At 46.4% G+C, this 20,803-nt stretch overlaps 10 non-coding genes across 10 annotated transcripts; 8 read left to right on the top strand and 2 right to left on the bottom strand.

Annotated features, from left to right (window-relative positions):
* Positions 1–5,435: 5,435 nt before the first annotated feature.
* LOC135007650 (U1 spliceosomal RNA) lies at positions 5,436–5,599 on the bottom strand. Its single transcript, XR_010207583.1, has one exon. It is a non-coding gene; the product is annotated as a U1 spliceosomal RNA (small nuclear RNA).
* Positions 5,600–5,743: 144 nt separating this feature from the next.
* On the top strand, positions 5,744–5,859 carry LOC135007642 (U5 spliceosomal RNA). The gene has a single exon (XR_010207575.1). It is a non-coding gene; the product is annotated as a U5 spliceosomal RNA (small nuclear RNA).
* Positions 5,860–6,129: 270 nt separating this feature from the next.
* Positions 6,130–6,245, top strand: LOC135007647 (U5 spliceosomal RNA). The gene has a single exon (XR_010207580.1). It is a non-coding gene; the product is annotated as a U5 spliceosomal RNA (small nuclear RNA).
* A 2,462-nt stretch (positions 6,246–8,707) lies between these two features.
* Positions 8,708–8,823, top strand: LOC135007646 (U5 spliceosomal RNA). The gene has a single exon (XR_010207579.1). It is a non-coding gene; the product is annotated as a U5 spliceosomal RNA (small nuclear RNA).
* Positions 8,824–9,098: 275 nt separating this feature from the next.
* LOC135007645 (U5 spliceosomal RNA) lies at positions 9,099–9,214 on the top strand. Its single transcript, XR_010207578.1, has one exon. It is a non-coding gene; the product is annotated as a U5 spliceosomal RNA (small nuclear RNA).
* A 275-nt stretch (positions 9,215–9,489) lies between these two features.
* On the top strand, positions 9,490–9,602 carry LOC135007649 (U5 spliceosomal RNA). The gene has a single exon (XR_010207582.1). It is a non-coding gene; the product is annotated as a U5 spliceosomal RNA (small nuclear RNA).
* Positions 9,603–13,444: 3,842 nt separating this feature from the next.
* Positions 13,445–13,608, bottom strand: LOC135007644 (U1 spliceosomal RNA). Its single transcript, XR_010207577.1, has one exon. It is a non-coding gene; the product is annotated as a U1 spliceosomal RNA (small nuclear RNA).
* Positions 13,609–13,752: 144 nt separating this feature from the next.
* On the top strand, positions 13,753–13,868 carry LOC135007641 (U5 spliceosomal RNA). The gene has a single exon (XR_010207574.1). It is a non-coding gene; the product is annotated as a U5 spliceosomal RNA (small nuclear RNA).
* Positions 13,869–14,138: 270 nt separating this feature from the next.
* On the top strand, positions 14,139–14,255 carry LOC135007648 (U5 spliceosomal RNA). Its single transcript, XR_010207581.1, has one exon. It is a non-coding gene; the product is annotated as a U5 spliceosomal RNA (small nuclear RNA).
* Positions 14,256–14,541: 286 nt separating this feature from the next.
* Positions 14,542–14,657, top strand: LOC135007643 (U5 spliceosomal RNA). Its single transcript, XR_010207576.1, has one exon. It is a non-coding gene; the product is annotated as a U5 spliceosomal RNA (small nuclear RNA).
* Positions 14,658–20,803: the final 6,146 nt, after the last annotated feature.

Genomic DNA, 20,803 nt, shown 5'->3' with positions numbered 1-20,803 from the left:
AAGGGTTGGTGGTTCAATCCCACCCAGGGATGTTATTGACCTTGTCATCAGATTTTGGTGATCTTTAAGTAGACAAGTCAAAATTTCAAACCCCGTCTTATGGTGTAGGGTACCTGGCCTACTCTGATGTAATCAGAGTTAGATTTGATTAAGTGATTTTATCAAAAAACAGCTAGGAAGCACAATTTAGCAGTGGGTTGCAGAGAAAATGAAATATGCTGGCAGAAAAATCCAATTGAGTGATTAAACAGCTCTTCATTTTCTGGCTTTATTTTTATGCTAACAAATTTGTTCTCTGAAAAGTGTCCACAAAGCCAAGTATCGGATTAACATCTTTGTAGGGATGGTTTTTCACCTATTACTAAATTAAACTTGCTTCATTGGAAAGGCAGCAAGATGCATCCTCATTTCAATATCTACTGAAATAATACAGGTTGACACCAGGAAACATTAACGCCACTGCATCCTTGCTGCTTTCTCATGTGGAAGTCTGTTTAATGTGAAAACAAGGTGATATCTAATTAGCACACAGGTAAGGAATTAAGAAAATCTTTATTTAAGGGTGAAGATGTTTCTCACAAAATCGTTGCCCCAATGCATCATTGAAATTCAAGCTGGAAAGATGATTTTAATATATCACTTGTACATTTTGTATTGCTCTTCTGGTGACAATGTAGTTTGTTTTTGTCAATTACCATTTTAATAATCGGGTAAAGAAAATTAAGTGGATTTTTGAAAGAAAACAATACTGTCAATATACTATTAAAACATATTAAAATGGTAAAAGTTATTGTACTTTAAGTAAAAATAAAAGAGAAAAAATATCAATCCCAGTTTTGGATTACTTTAATTAACAAAAAAAAATGCATATAGCAGAGGATAGTTTCAATCTGCCTACCTCTGGGTTATGAACCCAGCATGCTTTCATTACAGTACTCTGCTGCACATGTAAGTGCAAGAGATCTTGAAGCACTCACTCATCATGGGAAAGTAACAATGTGTTTCTTCGTTGGTTGATGGAAGAAACATCTTACAAAAACTCTCCAGATTATTGACTTTTAAAAGTTTTTCTAGGAAACGTTCTAGATGAATGCTTATTAGCCTTTGTCAGTATGGACTTTTGCAAAGTGTCTCTGTGGCGCAATTGGTTAGTGTGATTGGTTATTAACCAAAGGGTTGGTGGTTCAATCCCACCCAGGGATGTAATTGACCTTGTTATCAGATTTTGGTGATCTTTAAGTAGACAAGTCAAAATTTCAAAAACCCCTGTTATGGTGTAGGGTACCTGGCCTTCTCTGATGTAATCAGAGTTAGATTTGATTCAGTGATTTTATAAAAACAGCTAGGAAGCACAATTTAGCAGTGGTTTGCAGAGAAAAAGAAATATGCTGGCAAAAAAATCCAATTGAGTGATTAAACAGCTCTTCATTTTCTGGCTTTATTTTTATGCTAACAAATTTGTTCTCTGAAAAGTGTCCACAAAGCCAAGTATCTGATTAACATCTTTGTAGGGATGGTTTTTCACCTATTACTAAATTAAACTTGCTTCATTGGAAAGGCAGCAAGATGCATCCTCATTTCAATATCTACTGAAATAATACAGGTTGACACCAGGAAACATTAACGCCACTGCATCCTTGCCGATGATAACCTCAAGTTGGGTCATTCGGTGCTGCAGAGTCGTACGCACTCTTCCACCCGTTCAAGAGCTTTGGTATAACCCCATGGTTCTTAATGTGACCCCAGCATCCTCTAGGTCGTATGAGAAAATAGGATTTTAATACCTACCGGTAAATCCTTTTCTCTTAGTCTGTAGAGGATGCTGGGCACCCGTCCCAGTCCATACTGTGTCTGCAGTTATTACTTGTGGTTATACACATGTTGTGTTATGGTTCTGGTCAGCTTTTTGCTGCAATTGTTCATGCCGTTGGCTTGTGTTCTGTTGAATGCCACGTTCTGCGGCATGCTTAAGGTGTGAGCTGGTAAGATGCTCACCTTAGTTTAACAATAAATCCTTTCCTCGAAATGTCCGTCTCCCTGGGCACAGTTCCTATAACTGGAGTCTGGAGGAGGGGCATAGAGGGAGGAGCCAGTTCACACCCTTTGATAGTCTTAAAGTGCCCATGTCTCTTGCGGATCCCGTCTATACCCCATGGTTCTTAATGTGACCCCAGCATCCTCTACGGACTAAGAGAAAAGGATGCCCTTGCGCACTATCCTGACTTCTCCTCCCGTCTGCTTACTTTGTGCCTTCCAACGCACAATGCGAACTACAGGTGGTGCTGCAGGGCCCACACCCTTTTACTTGCCTTACAGAACAGCTCTGGAGCTGTTACAGTGCCCAGCTGCTGCAAGAAATCAGCTTGAATGCTTCAGGGGATGGGGCATGGCCAACATGAGCCCCACACCAAAGGAGGGTGTGGGTGTTTAATGAGAACTAGGGGTCATCCAAGCACTGCAAAAGGCCGCCATGCCCTGCACGCCCCTTTTCTCTTTTCATATGCAGATGAGGGTTCCAGCCAACTTTGGCCCACTGCTTGGATAACATCACTGTATGCAAATCCGTCTGCTGCAGACCTTCCCCCAGGAATGCTTGTACTTGATGTTGCATATGGTTTGATATTTGATGGTGCTTCAGTATTAGGCAGCCTTCCGCCCTCCCATGTTCATCTGAAAAGATGTGGTCTCCCTGCAGTTGTTGTCCCCAGACGAGAGTTCCCTTGTGCTTCCTCAGTTGAATCTCCTTAACTTGACGGGGGAGGGGCTGCCCGAGCAGCCACCCTCCCCAGCCCTATCCCAACTCATACTTATTTTGCATATGAGATCTCTTGATCATGAAGATTGTTCTCACAGGGTGAGGTTCATCCATTATATTTTAAAATAGGAAGGTACAAATTACATATTTGAATTGCATTTATGTGCTTGATTCAAATGTCCCCCCCCCCCTTCCATTCTCAATTGTGCCCGTCAGCAGCTATTCTAAGGTTGCTGCCAATGGGTGTGACACATTAATTTCTTCTGTGGGGTACACTGGACTCCACAAGGATTCACATTGGGGTGTAGAGTAGGATCTTGATCTGAGGCACCAACCGGCTCAAAGCTTTTGACTGTTCCCAAGATGCTCAGTGCATTCTCCTCTATAACCCCGCTTCCATGAACAGGGAGCTCAGTTTGTAGTTGGTGCCTTCAGTAGCAGGCCACTTAACAGGGGCCTGCCTCAGGCAGCCTATTCTTAGCTATAAATTTTGACAAGAAAAGAAGAACTTGTTTTATGAGAATCTACAAGGGCTGCAGCAGGCTAGGTCTAATAGACATCTTTACTGCAGCTTCATCACTCCCAGCGGCGCTGTATACTCCCATGCCCTGGTTGCTGGGTCACTGCAGCGGAGGCTCCGGTTTCATCCTAAGGTCAGTCACACACACACCACCCTTCCGGATCACGAGGCCGCTGATGAAGGGGAGCGTGGCCGTAGGGGGTGGACCGTGTGCGCACTGGCGTGGACACTGATTACTGGGCAGCCGCTCCACTAGCCACCAGGTACAGTTAAGGAGCACAGGTCTGGGGGTTTTTCTCCTATATTAACCCAATTTTGTACTGCCCGCAGCGCATTGTGATAGGTAATAGGGCCTGATTCAGGTTGGATTGCAATCACAATAAGCGATCCAACTGCAAAAATTGCTAAGAGCATACGCATGTGCCTGCATTTTCTGTGGCACCCCGCAGAGAATGCGATCGCCTCTGCCTGTCAATCGGGGCGGGGGGGGGGGATAGGTGGGTCAGCAACACTCCATTTCCAAGTCAGGGATGGAGCGGTGCGGGGGCAAGGCTTCAAAATGGGGTCTGCAACGGAGGAGACACAGGGGGCGTGGTCACAGCGGCTGTATGACATCACATTCAGCCGCTGTGATCACAAAAATGGTGGCGGCTTCCTGCGCGCACATACAGTCTGCACCAGCAGGAGGCTACATCATTTTTTATGATCACGCTGAACTGCAGTGCGACTGCAATTACAGCATGGACAAGAAGGGAGGCGTCATGCTGGGTGGCCATGCCCTTTCACTGTGCAGGAGCCAGCACCGCTCACACACTAGTCCCCGGGTGCAGCCCCCAACCCCCGGGACACCCGGAGCAACAAAATGTAGATTCAGGCCACCAGGCCACGCCCCTACCTATGAAACCATGCCTCCTTTTTACCATTGCGCTGCTTATCTGCGCGCACTGCATTACAATCTCCCTCGCCACCTCTCTGGGTGTCACCAGTGATAGTGACACCTCTGCCATGCTTGTAGCAGCTGGTCCTAAGATCTACGCCTCAAGCCCTGAGTGTTTGCCCTTGTGACTTGTTGATCATCATAGCGAAGCAGATGCTTACAGAAAACTGCAGGGGCTTAGATTGAAAATAAAAAAATTGATAGGTATAAGGTAGAGAGGAGCGGGTTCGGTTCTCCGAGAACCGAATTCCCCACGAACTCCACGTTGTTTACACTGGTCCGAGGCAGGCTCGGTTGTTCCCGCCTGACTCGGAAAACCTGAAAAAGGGAAAATGTCATCATCCCGCTGTCGGATTCTCGCGAGATTCGGATTCCATATAAAGAGCTGCGCGTTGCCGCCATTTTTACTCGTGCATTGAAAATAGAGCGGAATGGACGTGGCTATGTTCTCTCAGTGGAAATCTCAATATCAGTGCTCAGTATCAGTGGTTACTTATTGCTGCTCAGTAATACTAGTAGTGTGTCTCTCCTGCTCAGTGTCAGTTCTCAGTAGTATCCTCATCAGTGCTCAGTATCACTGCTCATTGTCTTGTGCTGCATTGTGGTGCTCAGCATACTACAGTACATTACTAATAGTCCAGTGCTGCATCTTGCTGCTCAGTGTCAGTTCTAGTATCCTCATCAGTGCTCACTATCACTGTTCATTGCATTTTGGTTTTCTGTATACTACAGTAACATAGTAATATAGTAACATATAGTAACATAGTTTTTGAGGTTGAATAGAGGCAAATTGCCCATCGTGTTCAACCTGTTTTAAGTTGTGATGATTCTACATACTTGCTGAATAATGTTTTATGACTAGTTAGCTACTATAACTCATGTTACCCCCGGATTAACCATGTTGATATTTTAAGTATTATAACCTTGGATAGCTTTTTCATTCAGAAATGTATCCATTCCTTTTTTAAATCCAATTACAGAGTCCACCATTACCACCTTCCCTGGCAGGGAATTCCACATCCTGATTGCCCTAACAGTGAAGATCATAGTATCTCACCTGGCAGGTAAGTAGGAGTTGGGCTAGAGCTGTGGAGGATTGCTGCTCGGGCACCCCCTGTCAAGTGAAGGAGATCCAACTGAGGCAGCACAAGGGAACTCTCGAAAGAAGAACAAGGCTAGAGGAAGATCTGAGACAAAGAAATCTGACTTTTACCAGAGCTGACCAGAGGAAAGCACAAACACAGTCCCCCACTACCACAAATAATGCAGTCGAGTTTCCCACATTTGGGGAAATCACAGGGGTCAGCATACCCAGAATGCAATGAATGAACCTCACCCTGGGAGAACAATCTTCATGACCATGGTATCTCCTATGCAAAATAAGTATGATTTGGGATAGGGCTGGGGAGGGCCGCTGCTCAGGCACATCTCTGTCAAGTAAAGGAGATTCAACTGAGGCAGCACAAGGGAACTCTCATCTGGGGACAACAACTGCAGGGAGAACACATATTTTCAGATGAAAATCTTGGTCATGCTCTGGTTTCTCTTCAGAACGAACAAATCTTTCGCCTTTTACTAAAGATTTCCGTGGAGAGGAGCAAAACTGAGTTTTACCTCAATTTTTGCATGCCCCATCTTTTTGGGGTTTCTTTTATCGGTTTAAAGATAGAATGAGTGTGCTTTAATGAAAGCTCATTTGCATAGAAATGACAGTAAATGTTTGTTTCTTTTCAAACAGAACTTTCTTGACCATGCTACTTGCTTGAAAGATCTGGGAGCACATGGAATACAGTACAAACCATGCTTATAGCAAGGAGAAGCCAGGTGAGAAATCTGCTTTCTTTCAAATTGGGCGCTCACTTTGATCTGAATGAGGACTGCTGGCATGGCACTCAGGCGACAGGTGGAATCTTGGTCATGCTCTGGTTTCTCTTCAGAACTAACAAATATTTCGCCTTTTATTAAAGATTTCCGTGGAGAGGAGCAAAACTGAGTTTTATCTCAATTTTTGCATGCCCCATATTATTGGGGTTTCTTTTATCAGTTTAAAGACAGAACGAGTGTGCTTTCTTGTTAGCTTTAATGTAAGTTTATTTGTATAACAATGACAGTAAATGTCTGTTTCTTTTCAAGCAGAACTTTCTTGACCATACTAATTGCTTGAAAGATCTGGGAGCACATGGAAAAGAGTACAAACCATGCTTATAGCAAGGGGAAGCCTGGTGAGAAATCTGCTTTCTTTCTTTCAAATTGGGTGCTCACTTTGAGCTGAATGAGGACTGCTGGCATCAGGGCCGGCTCTAGGCATGTTCGAATAGAGCGGCCGCGCAGGGCGCCACCCTTAATGGGCGCCACACGCTGGCGCCGCCATATTCGATGCTGGAGCCGGCCCTGTGTGTGTGCTGCTGCAGCATTTGGCGGTCGCGCTGTGTATGCGCGCTGCGCGGCGCCGGTATCTAACGTCAGACGCCGGCGCCGCGCATAGCCCGCCTGCACAAGTGGCCGCCCACCCGCCCGCCAGCCCGGACCCAGGCTCAGGCTCACTCGCCCGGCCTCCCGCCCGCCCGCCAGCGCTCCCACACAGGCGGACAGCAGTACTCCTCCCCAGCGCCGCAGGTATTTTTTTTTTTTGGGGGGGGGGGGAGATCCGCACTGTGGGGGCATTTCTGGCACACAGGGGGCATTTTTGGTTATGTGGGGGCATTTCTGGCACTGTGGGGGCATTTCTGGCTCTGTGGGGGGCATTTCTGGCACTGTGGGGGCATTTCTGGCACTGTGGGGGCATTGCATATCTGGCTCTGTGGGGGCATATTTGGCACTGTGGGGACATATCAGGCACTGTGGGGACATTTCTGGCACTGTGGGGGCATTTCTGGCACTGTGTGGGCATTTCTGGCACTGTGGGGGCATTTCTGGCACTGTGGGGGCATTTATCTGGCTCTGTGGGGGCATTTATCTGGCTCTGTGGGGGCATTTATCTGGCTCTGTGGGGGCATTTATCTGGCACTGTGGGGGCATTTCTGGCACTGTGGGGGCATTTCTGGCACTGTGGGGACATATCAGGCACTGTGGGGGCATATCTGGCACTGTGGGGGCATATCTGGCACTGTGGGGGCATATCTGGCACTGTGGGGGCATTTCTGGCACTGTGGGGGCATTTCTGGCACTGTGGGGGCATTTATCTGGCTCTGTGGGGGCATTTATCTGGCACTGTGGGGGCATTTATCTGGCACTGGGGGCATTTATCTGGCACTGTGGGGGCATTTCTGGCACCGTGGGGGCATATCTGGCACTGTGGGGGCATATCTGGCACTGTGGGGACATATCTGGCACTGTGGGGGCATTTATCTGGCTCTGTGGGGGCATTTATGTATCAGGCACCGTGGGGGCATTTATGTATCAGGCACCGTGGGGGCATTTATGTATCATGCACCGTGGGGGCATTTATGTATCATGCACCGTGGGGGCATTTATGTATCAGGCACCGTGGGGACATTTATGTATCTGGCACCGTGGGGGCATTTATGTATCTGGCACCGTGGGGGCATTTATGTATCTGGCACCGTGGGGGCATTTATGTATCAGGCACCGTGGGGGCATTTATGTATCTGGCACCGTGGGGGCATTTATGTATCTGGCACCGTGGGGGCATTTATGTATCTGGCACCGTGGGGGCATTTCTTGCACTGTGGGGGCATTTCTTGCACTGTGGGGACATTTCTTGCACTGTGGGGGCATATCTTGCACTGTGAGGGCATTAATGTATGTGGCACTGTGGGGGCATATCTGCGCTGTGGGGGCATTTATCCATCTGGAACTGTGTGGCCATTTATGTAGCTGGCACTGCTGGGGGGCATGTCACGTGTAGCTGGCACTGCTGGGGGGCATGTCATGTGTAGCTGGCACTGCTGGGGGGCATATCATGTAGTGTTCCCGCTAGGCGTCTGTGGCTGGGCAGTGTGTCTCAGTGCTCTACCTGGCGCAATGTGTCTAACGTGCTCTTATAGGAGGTTCTACCTGGTGCAATGTGTATTAGCTGCACTACTGTGTGGTGTAATGTGAATTGCCACTATAATGTGGCTACGCACCTTCCCCACGAAGTAACTCCCCTAAATTTTTGCTGCGCGCCTTCGGCGCGCACTGTCCATGCTTTGGCGTGTGGAAATGGGAACAACAAGCATTACAGTATGTACATCATTTTGCCCACCTAACTTAAAAATGTGCCCTCCCTGTGATCAGCAACCTGCCCTAAAAAGTGAACACTAGCACGTGTAGCTGGCACTGCTGGAGGGCATGTCATGTGTAGCTGGCACTGCTGGGGGACGAGACCACGCCCACTTTTTCAAGAGGCCACACCCACTTTTCCAAGGGCGCGCGCGCCTTCGGCGCGCGCATGGGGGGGGGGGCACTTTTACATTTTCTCGCTCAGGGTGCTAGTAGGCCTGGAGCCGGCCCTGGCTGGCATGGCACTCAGGCGACAGGTGGAATCTTGGTCATGCTCTGGTTTCTCTTCAGAACGAACAAATCTTTCGCCTTTTACTAAAGATTTCCATGGAGAGGAGCAAAACTGAGTTTTATCTCAAATTTTGCATGCCCCATCTTATTGGGGTTTTATTTTATCGGTTTAAAGATAGAACGAGTGTGCTTTAATGTAAGCTCATTTGCATAGAAATGACAGTAAATGTTTGTTTCTTTTCAAACAGAACTTTCTTGACTATACTAATTGCTTGAAAGATCTGGGAACACATGGAAAAAAATACAAACCATGTTTATAGCTAGGGGAAGCCTGGTGAGAAATCTGCTTTCTTTCTTTCAAATTGGGTGCTCACTTTGAGCTGAATAAGAACTGCTGGCATGGCACTCAGGCGACAGGTGGAATCTTGGTCATGCTCTGGTTTCTCTTCAGAACGAACAAATCTTTCGCCTTTTACTAAAGATTTCCGTGGAGAGGAGCAAAACTGAGTTTTATCTCATTTTTTCCTTGCCCCATCTTATTGGGGTTTTATTTTATCTGTTTAAAGATAGAACGAGTGTGCTTTAATGTAAGCTCATTTGCATAGAAATTACAGTAAATGTTTGTTTCTTTTCAAACAGAACTTTCTTGACCACACTAATTGCTTGAAAGATCTGGGAGCACATGGAAAAGAGTACAAACCATGTTTATAGCAAGGGTAAGCCTGGTGAGAAATCTGCTTTCTTTCATTCAAATTGGGTGCTCACTTTCAGCTGAATGAGAACTGCTGGCATGGCACTCAGGCGACAGGTGGAATCTTGGTCATGCTCTGGATTCTCTTCAGAACTAACAAATATTTCGCCTTTTATTAAAGATTTCCGTGGAGAGGAGCAAAACTGAGTTTTATCTCAATTTTTGCATGCCCCATATCATACCTCCCAACTGTCCCGATTTTCGCGGGACAGTCCCGTTTTTTGGGGACTGTCCCGCTGTCCCACCTGCGGGCCGCAGTGTCCCGCGGTGGGGAGGACAGTTGGGAGGCTCTGTCTGTCGCTGCCCTGCTTAGCAGAGCAGCGGTGAATAGACGCTGTGCGCATGCGCACAGCGTCTATTCACTGAAGTCAGAGGGAGAGGTGGCATGCCAGCGGCTCACAGAGCGCTGGGCATGCCCCCTCAGTGCCGAAAACGGGGGCGTGACTCGCGATCGCGGGTCCTCCCGCGAAGTCACACCCCCTTTTACTTAGGCCACGCTGCAATTGTTCATGCCGTTGGCTTGTGTTCTGTTGAATGCCACGTTCTGCGGCATGCTTAAGGTGTGAGCTGGTAAGATGCTCACCTTAGTTTAACAATAAATCCTTTCCTCGAAATGTCCGTCTCCCTGGGCACAGTTCCTATAACTGGAGTCTGGAGGAGGGGCATAGAGGGAGGAGCCAGTTCACACCCTTTGATAGTCTTAAAGTGCCCATGTCTCTTGCGGATCCCGTCTATACCCCATGGTTCTTAATGTGACCCCAGCATCCTCTACGGACTAAGAGAAAAGGATGCCCTTGCGCACTATCCTGACTTCTCCTCCCGTCTGCTTACTTTGTGCCTTCCAACGCACAATGCGAACTACAGGTGGTGCTGCAGGGCCCACACCCTTTTACTTGCCTTACAGAACAGCTCTGGAGCTGTTACAGTGCCCAGCTGCTGCAAGAAATCAGCTTGAATGCTTCAGGGGATGGGGCATGGCCAACATGAGCCCCACACCAAAGGAGGGTGGGGGTGTTTAATGAGAACTAGGGGTCATCCAAGCACTGCAAAAGGCCGCCATGCCCTGCACGCCCCTTTTCTCTTTTCATATGCAGATGAGGGTTCCAGCCAACTTTGGCCCACTGCTTGGATAACATCACTGTATGCAAATCCGTCTGCTGCAGACCTTCCCCCAGGAATGCTTGTACTAGATGTTGCATATGGTTTGATATTTGATGGTGCTTCAGTATTAGGCAGCCTTCCGCCCTCCCATGTTCATCTGAAAAGATGTGGTCTCCCTGCAGTTGTTGTCCCCAGACGAGAGTTCCCTTGTGCTTCCTCAGTTGAATCTCCTTAACTTGACGGGGGAGGGGCTGCCAGAGCAGACACCCTCCCCAGCCCTATCCCAACTCATACTTATTTTGCATATGAGATTTCTTGATCATGAAGATTGTTCTCACAGGGTGAGGTTCATCCATTATATTTTAAAATAGGAAGGTACAAATTACATATTTGAATTGCATTTATGTGCTGGATTCAAATGTCCCCCCCCCCCCCTTCCATTCTCAATTGTGCCCGTCAGCAGCTATTCTAAGGTTGCTGCCAATGGGTGTGACACATTAATTTCTTCTGTGGGGTACACTGGACTCCACAAGGATTCACATTGGGGTGTAGAGTAGGATCTTGATCTGAGGCACCAACCGGCTCAAAGCTTTTGACTGTTCCCAAGATGCTCAGTGCATTCTCCTCTATAACCCCGCTTCCATGAACAGGGAGCTCAGTTTGTAGTTGGTGCCTTCAGTAGCAGGCCACTTAACAGGGGCCTGCCTCAGGCAGCCTATTCTTAGCTATAAATTTTGACAAGAAAAGAAGAACTTGTTTTATGAGAATCTACAAGGGCTGCAGCAGGCTAGGTCTAATAGACATCTTTACTGCAGCTTCATCACTCCCAGCGACGCTGTATACTCCCGTGCCCTGGTTGCTGGGTCACTGCAGCGGAGGCTCCGGTTTCATCCTAAGGTCAGTCACACACACACCACCCTTCCGGATCACGAGGCCGCTGTTGAAGGGGAGCGTGGCCGTAGGGGGTGGACCGTGTGCGCACTGGCGTGGACACTGATTACTGGGCAGCCGCTCCACTAGCCACCAGGTACAGTTAAGGAGCACAGGTCTGGGGGTTTTTCTCCTATATTAACCCAATTTTGTACTGCCCGCAGCGCATTGTGATAGGTAATAGGGCCTGATTCAGGTTGGATTGCAATCACAATAAGCGATCCAACTGCAAAAATTGCTAAGAGCATACGCATGTGCCTGCATTTTCTGCGGCACCCCGCAGAGAATGCGATCGCCTCTGCCTGTCAATCGGGGCGGGGGGGGGGGGGATAGGTGGGTCAGCAACACTCCATTTCCAAGTGAGGGATGGAGCGGTGCGGGTGCAAGGCTTCAAAATGGGGTCTGCAATGGAGGAGACACAGGGGGCGTGGTCACAGCGGCTGTATGACATCACATTCAGCCGCTGTGATCACAAAAATGGTGGCGGCTTCCTGCGCGCACATACAGTCTGCACCAGCAGGAGGCTACACCATTTTTTATGATCACGCTGAACTGCAGTGCGACTGCAATTACAGCATGGTCAAGAAGGGAGGCGTCATGCTGGGTGGCCATGCCTTTTCACTGTGCAGGAGCCAGCACCGCTCACACACTAGTCCCCGGGTGCAGTCCCCAACCCCCGGGACACCCGGAGCAACAAAATGTAGATTCAGGCCACCAGGCCACGTCCCTACCTATGAAACCATGCCTCCTTTTTACCATTGCGCTGCTTATCTGCGCGCACTGCATTACAATCTCCCTCGCCACCTCTCTGGGTGTCACCAGTAATAGTGACACCTCTGCCATGCTTGTAGCAGCTGGTCCTAAGATCTACGCCTCAAGCCCTGAGTGTTTGCCCTTGTGACTTGTTGATCATCATAGCGAAGCAGATGCTTACAGAAAACTGCAGGGGCTTAGATTGAAAATAAAAAAATTGATGGGTATAAGGTAGAGAGGAGCGGGTTCGGTTCTCCGAGAACCGAATTCCCCACGAACTCCACGTGGTTTACACTGGTCCGAGGCAGGCTCGGTTGTTCCCGCCTGACTCGGAAAACCTGAACAAGGGAAAATGTCATCATCCCGCTGTCGGATTCTCGCGAGATTCGGATTCCATATAAAGAGCTGCGCGTTGCCGCCATTTTTACTCGTGCATTGAAGAGAGAGCGGAATGGACGTGGCTATGTTCTCTCAGTGGAAATCTCAATAGCAGTGCTCAGTATCAGTGGTTACTTATTGCTGCTCAGTAATACTAGTAGTGTGTCTCTCCTGCTCAGTGTCAGTTCTCAGTAGTATCCTCATCAGTGCTCAGATCACTGCTCATTGTCTTGTGCTGCATTGTGGTGCTCAGCATACTACAGTACATTACTAATAGTCCAGTGCTGCATCTTGCTGCTCAGTGTCAGTTCTAGTATCCTCATCAGTGCTCACTATCACTGTTCATTGCATTTTGGTTTTCTGTATACTACAGTAACATAGTAATATAGTAACATATAGTAACATAGTTTTTGAGGTTGAATAGAGGCAAATTGCCCATCGTGTTCAACCTGTTTTAAGTTGTGATGATTCTACATACTTGCTGAATAATGTTTTATGACTAGTTAGCTACTATAACTCATGTTACCCCCGGATTAACCATGTTGATATTTTAAGTATTATAACCTTGGATAGCTTTTTCATTCAGAAATGTATCCATTCCTTTTTTAAATCCAATTACAGAGTCCGCCATTACCACCTTCCCTGGCAGGGAATTCCACATCCTGATTGCCCTAACAGTGAAGATCATAGTATCTCACCTGGCAGGTAAGTAGGAGTTGGGCTAGAGCTGTGGAGGATTGCTGCTCGGGCACCCCCTGTCAAGTGAAGGAGATCCAACTGAGGCAGCACAAGGGAACTCTCGAAAGAAGAACAAGGCTAGAGGAAGATCTGAGACAAAGAAATCTGACTTTTACCAGAGCTGACCAGAGGAAAGCACAAACACAGTCCCCCACTACCACAAATAATGCAGTCGAGTTTCCCACATTTGGGGAAATCACAGGGGTCAGCATACCCAGAATGCAATGAATGAACCTCACCCTGGGAGAACAATCTTCATGACCATGGTATCTCCTATGCAAAATAAGTATGATTTGGGATAGGGCTGGGGAGGGCCGCTGCTCAGGCACATCTCTGTCAAGTAAAGGAGATTCAACTGAGGCAGCACAAGGGAACTCTCATCTGGGGACAACAACTGCAGGGAGAACACATATTTTCAGATGAAAATCTTGGTCATGCTCTGGTTTCTCTTCAGAACGAACAAATCTTTCGCCTTTTACTAAAGATTTCCGTGGAGAGGAGCAAAACTGAGTTTTACCTCAATTTTTGCATGCCCCATCTTTTTGGGGTTTCTTTTATCGGTTTAAAGATAGAATGAGTGTGCTTTAATGAAAGCTCATTTTCATAGAAATTACAGTAAATGTTTGTTTCTTTTCAAACAGAACTTTCTTGACCATGCTACTTACTTGAAAGATCTGGGAGCACATGGAATACAGTACAAACCATGCTTATAGCAAGGAGAAGCCAGGTGAGAAATCTGCTTTCTTTCAAATTGGGCGCTCACTTTGATCTGAATGAGGACTGCTGGCATGGCACTCAGGCGACAGGTGGAATCTTGGTCATGCTCTGGTTTCTCTTCAGAATGAACAAATCTTTCGCCTTTTATTAAAGATTATCCGTGGAGAGGAGCAAAACTGAGTTTTATCTCAATTTTTGCATGCCCCATATTATTGGGGTTTCTTTTATCAGTTTAAAGACAGAACGAGTGAGCTTTCTTGTTGGCTTTAATGTAAGTTTATTTGTATAACAATGACAGTAAATGTCTGTTTCTTTTCAAGCAGAACTTTCTTGACCATACTAATTGCTTGAAAGATCTGGGAGCACATGGAAAAGAGTACAAACCATGCTTATAGCAAGGGGAAGCCTGGTGAGAAATCTGCTTTCTTTCTTTCATATTGGGTGCTCACTTTGAGCTGAATGAGGACCGCTGGCATGGCACTCAGGCGACAGGTGGAATCTTGGTCATGCTCTGGTTTCTCTTCAGAACGAACAAATCTTTCGCCTTTTACTAAAGATTTCCGTGGAGAGGAGCAAAACTGAGTTTTATCTAAATTTTTGCATGCCCCATATTATTGGGGTTTCTTTTATCTGTTTAAAGACAGAACGAGTGTGCTTTCTTGTTAGCTTTAATGTAAGTTGCCATAGATGCAGTGAAACACGCGTGTAGGGCACGGCGTGTCCTCGTGTATTTGACTCATGTGAAATGTTATAAAACAAAAATATATGATTATGATGTTAGCTGTTAGTCTCCACTAATAGGGAATAGAAGCTGAGCTATAAGAAAGGAATACACTAGATATGATGTCACTTAGCAATTACAATGTCTAAAGTGCATACAGATAGCTACTAATAACTCTTGATAAGAAAGTATATCAGTGTGGGTATATTTATATGATGGGATATTGGGACTAGTGAATATATATCACTCCTGCTGTCCAGATTGGCAATAACCAGACAATTATGATAAGAGTAGAGATGTCACATGGGCTGCTATAGATATTAATTTAATGCTGTATGTGTCATTTGTTACAAATGGATACATTTTCTATGAGTCAGCCTAGCAGCTGCATGTTCTAACAGAACACTATCCTCACACAGAATCTGCTAACCTTGAGATAACTAAATGACAGTGTGTAACAGTCTCTTTACTATAAGACTGTTACAAAGTAATATATATATTTGAAGTCAGTCTAGCAGCTGTGTGTTCCAGCAGTTTATAAGACAAAGAAAATCTCCTATTGTGGAATCTAGACACATGGGACTGCTGGCCTGTGTCATACTATTTCTATGTAATACCAGTAACATGTATATAACTGTTACATAATTGTTACAAATGGATAAATCTTTGAGTCAGCCTAGCAGCTGCATGTCCTAACAGGACACCATAAATCCTTTACAGTGTAACAAATTGATTGGTAACACTTAAAGGCTGGAGAGCAGTTATATGCCTTACTAGCATACTCAATATACCACATTATTACACCAGTTACCACGATTATTGACAGCGCATTTGATATATTATATTACCCTCACACTGAGTCTGTTTACCTTTAGATAACTAAGTGACCGAATATGTAACAGTTTCTCTATCATAAGACTGTTACAAAGTGAGATAGATATATTTGGAAGTCAGTCAAACAGCTGTGTGTTTCAGCGGTTTATAAGAAAATTCCTCATTGTGGAATCTGGACCACTAAGGGTTATTATATATATAGCACATGGAATTGCCACATCTCCCTATATGATAATTTCATTACACTGTAACATAATAAGAATTAACTCTTTAACAGTGTAAATAGAGAGTAATGAATCTCTGACACATGGAATATATTATTTCTTAGATGAATTGGATAAACCATTATGACAGACACTTTGCTTCCTAATAAGAATTGAGGTGGCTATACCTCTAAGGAAAGCATTATTGCCTACGCCTAGATCAGATTAAATAAGATCTGGCTGAATATATGAAGGAAGGTTGCTATTTATATGAGAATTGGAATTGCTATATTCCTTAAGGCAACCCCACCGATTGATATATGTTGTCAATTAAGTATATCTGAACGGCTATATCTGGACCAGATTTAATAAGATCTGGCTGATTATATGAAGGAGGGCTGCTATTTATATTGGAATTGCCATATTCCTTAAGGCAACCGCACCTGTTGGTATATCTCGCCAATTAACTATATCTAAACAGCTAAATTAAAGCTATTCATCATTTTTTTAGTTTGGATATTAATAAATATGATCTTTCCATGATGCATAGAGATTTCCCTATCAAGTGATTCCTTATCCGATATAGAAAGCTATCCCCCTATGGTATTGAATTTAGGAATATAGTCTTAGGGGACACAGAGAAATAAGTGATCCCCATCTACCTAAGCACCCCACAAATTGGAGGTTAGCTTACCGGTTATACTCAATCACCCCCACAAATTCGCCAATGGGGATGGCTTCCCGGGAGGTAACCCCTATTGAGTGAAGGGAGTATATAGGATACGACCCAGTGGTACCTGACGACATAGATACTAACAGCTATTTAATAACATTACGCTAGAAAGTGATTATTAGCAACATATATATCTATATAAACAACCCCGCCAGGGTTGTGCCTTCAAAAATAATCACACACGGACACGCTTTTTAAACCTTTTTTTCACATCTCTTTATTCTTCTTATGCACATGTATGTTAGTTCTGTGATTTTAACCTTTATGTTTCACTGCAGTTTGGGATAATAATATTAATATTTATCCAATTTTAATACATACTTAATAAAGGTTATATTTTATGATTCATTCATTCTGTCCAGTGCGTCAACAGTGCAGATTTCTTCTTGTTTTTTCTCCCAAATTCTATAACAATGACAGTAAATGTTGTTACTTTTCAAACAGAACTTTCTTGACCATGCTACTTGCTTGAAAGATCTGGGAGCACATGGAAAACAGTACAAACCATGCAGTATCACAAGATCCTTTATTTGATCTTTCATGAAGATAGAGCAGAATTGAGGACACGTCAACAATTTCTGCCGAAGGTGGTTCATCTTTCCACATGGTGCCTTTGGCCACTGACACCTTCGTTGAGTCAAAGTCTCTGGCTGTGGTCAGAACTTTGAAAATTTATGTCACCAGAACGGTTCAGATTAGGAAAACAGAGGCTCTGTTTGTCCTGTATGCTCCCAACAGGATTGGGTGTCCTGCTTCCATGTAGACCATTATGCGCTGGATCTGTGGTAAGATTCAGCATGCTCATTCCACGGCAGGATTGCCGTTACTGAAATAGGTGAAGACCCATTCTACTAGAAAGGTGGGTTCATCCTGGGCAGCTGGTCGGGGAGTCTCGGCATTGCAATTTTGCCGAGCAGCTATTTAGTAAACACTTTTGCTAAGTTTTACAAGTTTGATACCTTGGCTGATGATAACCTCAAGTTGGGTCATTCGGTGCTGCAGAGTCGTACGCACTCTCCCACCCGTTCAAGAGCTTTGGTATAACCCCATGGTTCTTAATGTGACCCCAGCATCCTCTAGGTCGTATGAGAAAATAGGATTTTAATACCTACCGGTAAATCCTTTTCTCTTAGTCCGTAGAGGATGCTGGGCACCCGTCCCAGTCCATACTGTGTCTGCAGTTATTACTTGTGGTTATACACATGTTGTGTTATGGTTCTGGTCAGCTTTTTGCTGCAATTGTTCATGCCGTTGGCTTGTGTTCTGTTGAATGCCACATTCTGCGGCATGCTTAAGGTGTGAGCTGGTAAGATGCTCACCTTAGTTTAACAATAAATCCTTTCCTCGAAATGTCCGTCTCCCTGGGCTCAGTTCCTATAACTGGAGTCTGGAGGAGGGGCATAGAGGGAGGAGCCAGTTCACACCCTTTGAAAGTCTTAAAGTGCCCATGTCTCTTGCGGATCCCGTCTATACCCCATGGTTCTTAATGTGACCCCAGCATCCTCTACGGACTAAGAGAAAAGGATGCCCTTGCGCACTATCCTGACTTCTCCTCCCGTCTGCTTACTTTGTGCCTTCCAACGCACAATGCGAACTACAGGTGGTGCTGCAGGGCCCACACCCTTTTACTTGCCTTACAGAACAGCTCTGGAGCTGTTACAGTGCCCAGCTGCTGCAAGAAATCAGCTTGAATGCTTCAGGGGATGGGGCATGGCCAACATGAGCCCCACACCAAAGGAGGGTGGGGGTGTTTAATGCGAACTAGGGGTCATCCAAGCACCGCAAAAGGCCGCCATGCCCTGCATGCCCCTTTTCTCTTTTCATATGCAGATGAGGGTTCCAGCCAACTTTGGTCCACTGCTTGGATGACATCACCGTATGCAAATCCGTCTTCTGCAGACCTTCCCCCTGGAATGCTTGTACTAGTTGTTGCATATGGTTTGATATTTGATGGTGCTTCAATATTAGGCAGCCTTCCACCCTCCCATGTTCATCTGAACAGATGTGGTCTCCCTGCAGTTGTTGTCCCCAGACGAGAGTTCCCTTGTGCGTCCTCAGTTGAATCTCCTTAACTTGACGGGGGAGGGGCTGCCCGAGCAGCCACCCTCCCCAGCCCTATCCCAACTCATACTTATTTTGCATATGAGATCTCTTGATCATGAAGATTGTTCTCACAGGGTGAGGTTCATCCATTATATTTTAAAATAGGAAGGTACAAATTACATATTTGAATTGCATCTATGTGCTGGATTCAAATGTCCCCCCCCCCCCTTCCTTTCTCAATTGTGCCCGTCAGCAGCTATTCTAAGGTTGCTGCCAATGGGTGTGACACATTAATTTCTTCTGTGGGGTACACTGGACTCCACAAGGATTCACATTGGGGTGTAGAGTAGGATCTTGATCTGAGGCACCAACCGGCTCAAAGCTTTTGACTGTTCCCAAGATGCTCAGTGCATTCTCCTCTATAACCCCGCTTCCATGAACAGGGAGCTCAGTTTGTAGTTGGTGCCTTCAGTAGCAGGCCTCTTAACAGGGGCCTGCCTCAAGCAGCCTATTCTTAGCTATTAATTTTGACAAGAAAAGAAGAACTTGTTTTATGAGAATCTACAAGGGCTGCAGCAGGCTAGGTCTAATAGACATCTTTACTGCAGCTTCATCACTCCCAGCGGCGCTGTATACTCCCGTGCCCTGGTTGCTGGGTCACTGCAGCGGAGGCTCCAGTTTCTTCCTAAGGTCAGTCACACACACACCGCCCTTCCGGATCACGAGGCCGCTGATGAAGGGGAGCGTGGCCGTAGGGGGTGGACCGTGTGCGCACTGGCGTGGACACTGATTACTGGGCAGCCGCTCCACTAGCCACCAGGTACAGTTAAGGAGCACAGGTCTGGGAGTTTTACTCCTATATTAACCCAATTTTGTACTGCCCGCAGCGCATTGTGATAGGTAATAGGGCCTGATTCAGGTTGGATTGCAATCACAATAAGCGATCCAACTGCAAAAATTGCTAAGAGCATACGCATGTGCCTACATTTTCTGCGGCACCCCGCAGAGAATGCGATCGCCTCTGCCTGTCAATCGGGGCGGGGGGGGGGGGGAGAGGGGGGTCAGCAACACTCCATTTCCAAGTCAGGGATGGAGCGGTGCGGGGGCAAGGCTTCAAAATGGGGTCTGCAACGGAGGAGACACAGGGGGCGTGGTCACAGCGGCTGTATGACATCACATTCAGCCGCTGTGATCACAAAAATGGTGGCGGCTTCCTGCGCGCACATACAGTCTGCACCAGCAGGAGGCTACACCATTTTATATGATCACGCTGAACTGCAGTGCGACTGCAATTACAGCATGGTCAAGAATGGAGGCGTCATGCTCGGTGGCCATGCACTGTCACTGTGCAGGAGCCAGCACCGCACACACACTAGTCCCCGGGTGCAGCCCCCAACCCCCGGGACACCCGGAGCAACAAAATGTAGATTCAGGCCACCAGGCCACATCCCTACCTATGAAACCATGCCTCCTTTTTACCATTGCACTGCTTATCTGCGCGCACTGCATTACAATCTCCCTCGCCACCTCTCTGGGTGTCACCAGTGATAGTGACACCTCTGCCATGCTTGTAGCAGCTGGTCCTAAGATCTACGCCTCAAGCCCTGAGTGTTTGCCCTTGTGACTTGTTGATCATCATAGCGAAGCAGATGCTTACAGAAAACTGCAGGGGCTTAGATTGAAAATAAAAAAATTGATGGGTATAAGGTAGAGAGGAGCGGGTTCGGTTCTCCGAGAACCGAATTCCCGACGAACTCCACGTGGTTTACACTGGTCCGAGGCAGGCTCGGTTGTTCCCGCCTGACTCGGAAAACCTGAACAAGGGAAAATGTCATCATCCCGCTGTCGGATTCTCGCGAGATTCGGATTCCATATAAAGAGCTGCGCGTTGCCGCCATTTTTACTCGTGCATTGAAGAGAGAGCGGAGAGGACGTGGCTATGTTCTCTCAGTGGAAATCTCAATATCAGTGCTCAGTATCAGTGGTTACTTATTGCTGCTCAGTAATACTAGTAGTGTGTCTCTCCTGCTCAGTGTCAGTTCTCAGTAGTATCCTCATCAGTGCTCAGTATCACTGCTCATTGTCTTGTGCTGCATTGTGGTGCTCAGCATACTACAGTACATTACTAATAGTCCAGTGCTGCATCTTGCTGCTCAGTGTCAGTTCTAGTATCCTCATCAGTGCTCACTATCACTGCTCATTACATTGTGGTGTTCTGTATACTACAGTAACAT

The sequence above is a fragment of the Pseudophryne corroboree genome, unplaced genomic scaffold (assembly GCF_028390025.1).
Source record: "Pseudophryne corroboree isolate aPseCor3 unplaced genomic scaffold, aPseCor3.hap2 scaffold_2200, whole genome shotgun sequence".
Classification (NCBI taxonomy): domain Eukaryota; kingdom Metazoa; phylum Chordata; class Amphibia; order Anura; family Myobatrachidae; genus Pseudophryne; species Pseudophryne corroboree.
The sequence above is the reverse complement of the archived record's forward strand: the minus strand, read 5'-3'. Positions and strand labels throughout refer to the sequence as shown.